The sequence below is a fragment of the Aquila chrysaetos genome, chromosome 26, assembly GCF_900496995.4.
Source record: "Aquila chrysaetos chrysaetos chromosome 26, bAquChr1.4, whole genome shotgun sequence".
Taxonomy (NCBI): Eukaryota; Metazoa; Chordata; class Aves; order Accipitriformes; family Accipitridae; genus Aquila; species Aquila chrysaetos.
Window position 1 is genome coordinate 14,165,293 of NC_044029.1, and position 8,467 is coordinate 14,173,759.

Consider the following 8,467-nt stretch of genomic DNA (forward strand, 5'->3'; position numbering starts at 1 on the left):
GGCCCGAGCGTAACAAGCAGCTTTACCATAGAAACTGAGGTAAACCCTCGGTGAAATATACAGGCGGGGATGAATTTGCATTTAAATGTCATTTTAAGGCTTTCAAGTGTACCTACCGAGCACCTCCCTGTGAGCAGGAGGGCAAAGCCTCTAACAAACAGACTATGGACATCACAAGCACGCAGGTTTTGTTCCACCTTCAGCGGCCCCATCCATGTGAACTAAGTTCCATGAGCATCTACATGCTTGCAAAAAAACAGGCCATAATAAGATGCTTTCCAACAGAGATGTGGGAGCAGGCGATGAGAAAGGCACAAGAAAAGTGTTCTTCTATCGAGTTCCTTGACTGTACGGGTCTGGTAGCGTTTCGTACAATCGAGAACTAGATAACTGCCTTGGAAAACGGGGTATCATTCCTTAATTAAAAGCAATCCTCGCAAACCAATCCAAACTACCGCAGCGTAACTTCTCTCTAGTGATCATTTAGCGGTAAGAAAATTAATGCTTATGAAAAGGCATCATAGCGCAATTTCATTTTTTCTCTGTCAGATACTGTTCATGCTCTCTTGTGTGAGAAAGAATAAAGAACAGCGAATGCATCCAAGAGAACAAAGATCAAATTTCCTGAAGCTAGAAGCCTCATTACTGAACAGCATTACATTCACATACAAAATGGATTGTTTTTATTTTCTCCAGATGTAAATAAACCTTTTTATTTTATCCAGATGTAAATAAAGGAAATAGGACAAGGTAAAAATCAATGCAGACACAATCTTCAGGAGTATCTTTTCTTTAAATAAATTCCCAGTTTTATTAGCACAGAAGTGGTTTCAGCACGTTACTATAAAAATACTGTCTTGCTGGAAAGCTGGCTTCTGTCACTCATGCCTTCTGTGTACAGGCAGTAAAGCTGACTGGCGTGTTAGTTCTTTCAGGCTGAATAGAAGGAGGAGGTAAGATTGGCTTTGGATTAAGGTTGCCAGAGACAATGGAAATCGATGCTCGTGAGCACAAGCTGCTTGCAGGGCCCAGCAGGTTGAGGCTTTCCTGGATAACTGGTGGCAAACGCATCTGCTGAGACACAGGGCTCTGTGGAAGGCTTTCTTGAAAACCGTTCGCAAAAAAACTTCCTGTTCTTGTAGCTGTTTTCAACAAAAGCAGGTTCTATGTACATTCTTTGTAAATACACGGGGCTATACTGAAGAATACGCCTGATTTGTACTTTTCAGTTCTCCTTTGCATAGAAATGATCCATATATCAGTTACATCTTGTTGCTTAAAAGGGTATTTTCTGCATGGGTGATTTTTCATCAGTCTTAAGTCAAGTGTATTATTATACTGAACACTGTGATGGAAATATAGGCTGTCTTCCAGTGAGAAAGAGAGCTGAAGCTTTGAAAAGGGCTACAGGAGAGACACCCTGTGTGAAGTCCATGTGCTGAATGCACCTGACAGCGTAACAGTGAGCATTGTTTTTCTAACAGAGGGCACAGCAAAGCGTAAGACACCAACTGAAGCTCAATTCTGGCAGACTATTTCTCCAAGAATCCTCTGCCTTCCAAACCTTCAGCCACCAGTACTAAATTAAATTAAAAGGCCAATCTGGCTGAGAACAGAAAATTGTCAGAGCTACCTGAAGTGTCACATTTGACTGTAATCTGATATGCATGATTTACTAAAATCCGCAGGTTTAACTAACTATCTGTGATAGTTTTCAAGTTACTTTATTTTAATAGTGTTAATTTAATTTGGGAAGTGTTTATTTTATTTCAGCATATTTGAGAAGAGCATGCCTCTTTTTCATTTTATTTGGTGTGCTTCCCCTTTTTACATAGCTTCCTAAAAATACTTTTACAGACCTTCTGTTTTAACTATGTTGCTGATGACATCTGCATGAAAAAATGCCTTTTGAGACGTATTTTCTGTTTCACAAAGAAACTACAATGCCCTGTATGTTATTATACCAAAATGAATAGCACCATTGTATCCTTTGCCATTACCTTTTATCGTTCTTGGTAAGACTTTACTCAAGCCTTTTACATCACAGGCAGTGTCATCTCTGAAAATGAAAATCATGTGCTTCTTTCAGCTGGCATTATTAGATCTCCTAAAAATATTAGATGTCTTAATTCCAGTGTAAACTTAAGTGCAGGTAGTAGCTGTGCAGACGAGATGCTCTAGTTGGTCAAACCTACAACAGCATGAGCACCTCTCATGCCATTGACAACACTCAACCGATTTCTGGGATAATTATGAATTTCCTGTAAATTATAAAGGTGGCAGTTGTTTTGCAGATCATGTCAGTCTTATATTTGCATTTTTTCCCCTTGGAGAATATTTCTGAGCATAATTTGTCGTAGTTGCAGTAAAATGCTCTGATTTTATCAGATTTACTTGGAAAAGAATGGTAGTACAAAATCAGCCAAATAATGTACAGTTGTGTAAGATCAAATGACTCCTTGACACTGTACAGATGTCCATAAAAGCAAGAAGTCAGAACAGGGGAAAAGCAACAACAACAGAAAAAACCCACTTAAAATGAAGTTAGTAATATCATCTCAGTACTGGCAGGAAAGAGAGATGCTCAGAATGGAATGTGTGTGTTTGTGCTTCTAACATGACTGATAAAAACATCCAGTCTTGACGGGGAAACGGTGAACACTGTTCTACCAAATGGCAATCAGAGGTAACATCAACCTATCCATCAAAAATGCAGTAGGTATATTTATCTAGGGTGAGATCCATACTTTGGGTTGCTTAAATCATGGTAATTCAGTAAGCACATGTTAAGAAATGTCAATGTAGTAAAAAGGTGTGGTCTGCTCCAAAAAGAAAGACGGTTATTCAGGTTCTGAAGATGAAGAATAAAGATGAAGAGCGAAGCATGTTAACCTGAAGAGAAAAGAACAAATAATTCAGAGAGAGCCTTGACCCAGAGGGACTTTTCTGAACATGTTTTACCCGCTCACTCACTGCTGAGAGCCTCCATGTACCCATGGGGATGTACGTGACAGGTTCGGTAATGTCCTTGGAGGCTTTGTGCAGCGTGAAATTTTCTTCTGATTTGTAGAAACAAGTAAAACACAGAATCTGATCTCTAGCTAAGAAACAATGCCAGCAAGGGACAACTGTTATTTTTTCTTTTAAAGAAAAAGATTATGTTTTAAAAGTTCAGTTCTCCATGTTGAAGAGGAATTGTCTGTAAGTGCCATTCCCCCTCAGGATAAGCAGTTCTGAATCCTTTGCCACCTCGCATTATCTTTTTCATACACACACCGCGGCACATATGGCAATGCCGAATACCATCCCCATGTGATCCTGATAGATCTCCTTGCTGACAAGCAGCATCCTGGACTCATGCTGAGAACAGCAAGCAGCATGCTGCTCCACCAGTCATTCACCCCCTGCTCTTGGCATTTTTGCTTGCAGGAGCAAAGGCTCTGTTTGGGCTCTAAATATTCTGTTCGGTGTTCTCCTGCTCTCCCTGGAATGAACATCCCTCAAACCCTTTAGTAAAGGAACACTAGGGTGGGAGCAAGAATAAAACTTGAGGGCAAGACAGAGTGATCAGCATGCTTAGAGCAAGCTCAGAGAAAGAGAGACACTGGAGGTTGGGGGGGGGGAAGGAAGGACTCAAAAGAAGCAATTGGGTAAATGCTTTATTAATTTATTGCAATTCTGCCATTCCTTAGGAAGAGAAGAAGAGGAGAGGGAATAATGATCTGGGCTAAGAATGAGGAAGAAGTAAAACTTTTTCCTCGGTTTCTCCCCCCTCTCTTTTTTTAAGTTTTTGCTCTCATATTCATACCTAAAATTTTTTTCCAGGTGCCTCAGTTTTGGAAAAATTGGCCATTATCTTGAATATGCTTGACTGATTAGTGTATGTTTTTAGAGCCACCCATCCAAGTTGCTGCAGTTCCTGCTGTATTAATAATTAAGCTATAATAATAATAATTCTTGTGTTCTCTGACAACGTTACTCGATATGTGGATGTGCCATATTTGTTACAGGTAATAAAACATTTAAGATGTAGAATATGTACATGAGGCAAATGTTGTCATCCACAAGAATGCCTTTTGTCAGAAAGGCGTAGCTTCAGTCCAAGTATTCCCAAGTTTGACTGACTGTAACTATTCTCACACACCATTTCATTTCCCACAGGCCTTTAATGTGAGTTTCAGTTATTCAGAACTTACAGCGAAGACCATGAAGACAGAATCTGTTGCACTACTTATTTCGGGGCAGAAGTGCAGCATATATAACAGCAAGATTCCCCAGGACTGGAAGATATGGAAATTTCTCTTCGTTGACCCAGCAGAACAAATAGATTGGCATCCCACGGAAACTACACAGAATCTCAAAGCAATGAAGAAGAGACAGATGATGGTGTAACTACTTTCAGCATTAATCCACAGTCCCACTCCTCAGTCCTGGGGGGGGACGCTGGGATGTTTGGCTACCAGGGCTCAGGGCCAGTGCAGAGCACTGTGGTGGTAGCCCCCTTCTTCTGGGGAGAGGCCCCAGGAGAACGTACACAATATGAATTGTTGGGTCCTCAGCCGCTACAAATGCAAGGTCGGGGCTTTGTGGAGCATTTGTCTGCATTCTACCAGGTGGTCTGAAGGTTTTATTTATGAGGATTAGTCCTCCAGGTTGGCAGCCAATGTGAAATCAGAAGAGGGTACTGAGAGAATAAATACCTTACAAGGGCATCTACGTTATTTTGTATTTATATTAGCAGCAAGAAATAAGCAAGAGGAATAAAAAAAAAAATCACTAATGAGAAGAAATGCACTATGAAGAGCATTTCTGAAGCTTGCATGGACAATTTGAATGGCTGGAATATAAAAATACCATGCTATAATCTATTTAACAAGCATAAAGATAGTGAAAAAGTACACATGGGACTCTATAAGGTGTTTTGAACACACTGTAACTTGTATCAGAATTATTAAAAACTCAGACATGGGGAACCGTGAATGCATCATTTTAACTGGTAAAACCCAAGGAAGGGACATTGCTGGGGATCAATAAATGACCACCAAACAAACCAGAAAATGAGTTTTAATTTCTTCACAGAAACTTGTCTGTATTCTGCCCATACAGTTGAGAAGGAGCAGAGATGGTGTGACAGTCCATTTAGAAAGTCTGTATTGGAGGACCTGGAGACTAGCTGTGAACTATCAGCTGAATTTCAGGAGTGCCTCATCTTTTGTTTCTTAAAACAAATGGTAGAGTACACAGCATGAGGCAATCCTGCTCTGGAGTCAGTGCTTTAAAAGAATCATAGCATTGGAGATGCATTCCTAGGCATCAGGGACATAAATATGGGCAGAAAAAGAACATTACCAGTTAGTAGAATCATAGAATGGTTTGGGTTGGAAGGGACCTTTAAAGCTTATTTAGTCCAAACGCCCTGCAATGGGCAGGGACATCTTCAGCTGGATCAGGTTGCTCAGAGCTCCGTCCAGCCTGACCTTGAACGTTTGCAGGGATGGGGCATCTACCACCTCTCTGGGCAACCTTTGCCAGTGTCTCACCACCCTCACTGTAAAAAATTTCTGCCTTATTATCTCTTCTGAATCTCCCCTCTTTTTGTTTAAAACCATTGCCCCTTGTCCTATCACTACATGCCCTTGTAAAAAGTCCCTCCCCATCTTTCTTGCAGGCCCCCTTTAGGTACTGGCAGGCTGCTGTAAGGTCTGCCTGGAGCCTTCTCTTCTCCAGGCTGGACAACCCCAACTCTCTCAGCCTGTCCTCACTGGAGAGGTGCTCCAGCCCTCTGATCACAGTACTAGCTAACAAGCTGATTTCACAAAGGAGGAAAACTTTTTGCTTACAAAGAAAAGTGGAACTCACAATTAGGACTTCTCTAAGAAGCGCTTTATAAAAGTTAATAAGTTTTAAAGTATCATAGTTACAAACGCTAATACCTCCCTCCCCCAAAAGTGTGTTTACTAGATGTAACAGTGTTAAGAATGAAAACATTAAAAAAAGCAGAAGTGCTCATTTTAAACACATGCTGGCAGATGAGGGAAATTCCAGAGGAAGGCAGAACTGGTAAGACTACGTCAAAAAAAAAAAAAAAGTAAAAAAAGGACCCATGCAATTTTAAACTACCTAGATTAATATCAGTCCTCAGCAAACCTTGTTTAAACAGTCATGCCAATGTTTTCAAATACAGAAGTGGGCAGGTTCAAGTACAGACCCGGCAGGTCTGTGTTTCCTTCCCGGGGTGTATAAAGGATAAAACTTTCCACCCGCATAACTTGCTGCTGCGTGGGGCAGCAGGAGATGGGGAAGCCGTCGGCACCGTAGGTTCCCTCGGACTCTGTTCTGCGCGAGAGCGATGTGCACTCCGATCCCCGGTGAGATCTTGCAGTGTGCTGGCTGCAGGGCAGTCACAGCAGGAACAATAAAAAAAAAGGTTTTGTACTTAACTGGCTGATTAGCCAGCACATTTTCCAAGAGGTCCTATAGCGGGAACGTGGAAAGGAAGCGTGGGTGCTAAGGGGGATCTTCAGGGACATCCTAAAGCCCACTCGTTTCAGTGCTACTGAGCTGCAGTTAAGCAGTGATAATTGCATGGGTGGGGAAAGGAATGAGCTTCACTGAGCAAAACGAGCCTGCTTTGGATCATGGAAAGCTTCCTTAATCAAGTAGGTATCGTCATCCAACTCATCATCCGTGTAACAGCAGCCAGCCTGTTCGCAGACCGACTCTGTGGTAACGATCATCGCCTGTTGCGCACAGGCTTGTACAGCCTGCTGTACGCGCACGAGCCTCGGTACACCCATCTTCACCGTGGCGTTCGTACCTTCAGCTGTGGGGAGGAGCAGATGATGACACGAAGCAAAGTAATGATGCAAAAGAACGGCTAACAATTAAATAGAGCACTCGAATATTATGCATGCCAGTCAACAAAGTCTAATGGAAAAACAGGTCTCATCAGAGAAACCTGAGATGAGATCACAGGCTTCGCTGTTAGAAGGTAATGTCATAGCTGTAGCAATTTTTGAAGGTGCTTGACTTAGCACCACCTGTTAATGATGAGAAAAAAATTGTAATGCAATAAAGCACAGATTCAGCACGTCAGGAACTGGATGAGCAGTTCAAAGTAGCTGTCGGTGAGACGATCGCCTTTGAAAACTGATGTTTCCTTTGGGGCTTCTTGGGTTTCCTAAATGGCCTGGAAAGTGAATATAAAATCAGTGCTAATCAAACTTGAAGCGATGTGGCACCATCAGAGTGATAAACAGGGATAAGAATGAGGCAGCCAGCAAGAACTGTATGAAAAGCTATCTAACTCCTGAAAAGTAGCAACATTGTAAAGGATATAAAAGGGATAATGCTTAGGCAACGTAAAGAATATGAGAGTCAAAACCTAATGAGCATCTCAGTATATGGCTGCAGCAAACGGGCTGAGGTAATTCCTGGACATGAAATAAGGAAGTAACCAAGAGGTGATTTTATCTCAGTGTATAGCATTGATAAAATTCATACTGGAATTTGGCACGCAGCTTGAAAATAGGGAAGAGAGGAGGAGAGGGCTCACTTGGGTCAGCTCATCAATGCTGTAGCAGGGACAGGCACAAGGAAAGAACTGATAGCAGAAATGCGAAGCCAGACACATGCAGATTCAAAATGAAACACAAGTTTTAAAACGAGGAGAAACTACCGAAGTGAAGCAAATGATTCCTCATCTTCTGGCAGCTTGGCGTGAGGGTGGATGGGGAGCCTGATGGCATGACTATGGCCAGATACAGATTGTATTTCAGGCAGTCACCAGGCCCAGTTCACAGGAGATTGACCATCTCTGCCAGCTCTGAAATTTAATAATAATTTTAAAATAATTTAATTTATTTCTTCAATATTGTATTCATCATATTCATTGCTGAAAAAAAGCCAGCCAGAATTATTAATAGGCCAAATGAGAATCACATCTCACAAAAATGTAGTGCATTCCTCTAAGACTTCTAAAATTTGGCAGAAATCTTGCATTCTAAATACATACTTCATGGGAATGAGTGGAGCAATCCTAGGACTACATTGTATGGTTTATATTGAAGCAGTTTACCCTAAAGCAGCCTTCAAAACAAGGAAAAAAACTGATAAGCCATTTTTAATAATATCATTCAATTCCTACCATTGATACAAAAGTTACTGCTGCACTCTTAAAAGATATCCATTTTATAGATTTTTTTCCTTTGCACAGTGTTCCTTAAAGTGCTTTGCAGTACAGATGCTGGCAATGAGTAAGTAAACAAATAAGCAACAACAATTACCTGCTCAATTATCACTCCTGTTCAGTCCTGCATTTTAAAATATTGTATAAGGGGCAAGTGACCGGACATCAGGATTATCATGTAAACTCTTAAAACAAGTGCTTTCATTTCTACTGACTGAACAAATAAAATAGAATCAGCCAGCCTATTCCTTCCCCTCATCATGTCTTCCCTTAGAAATT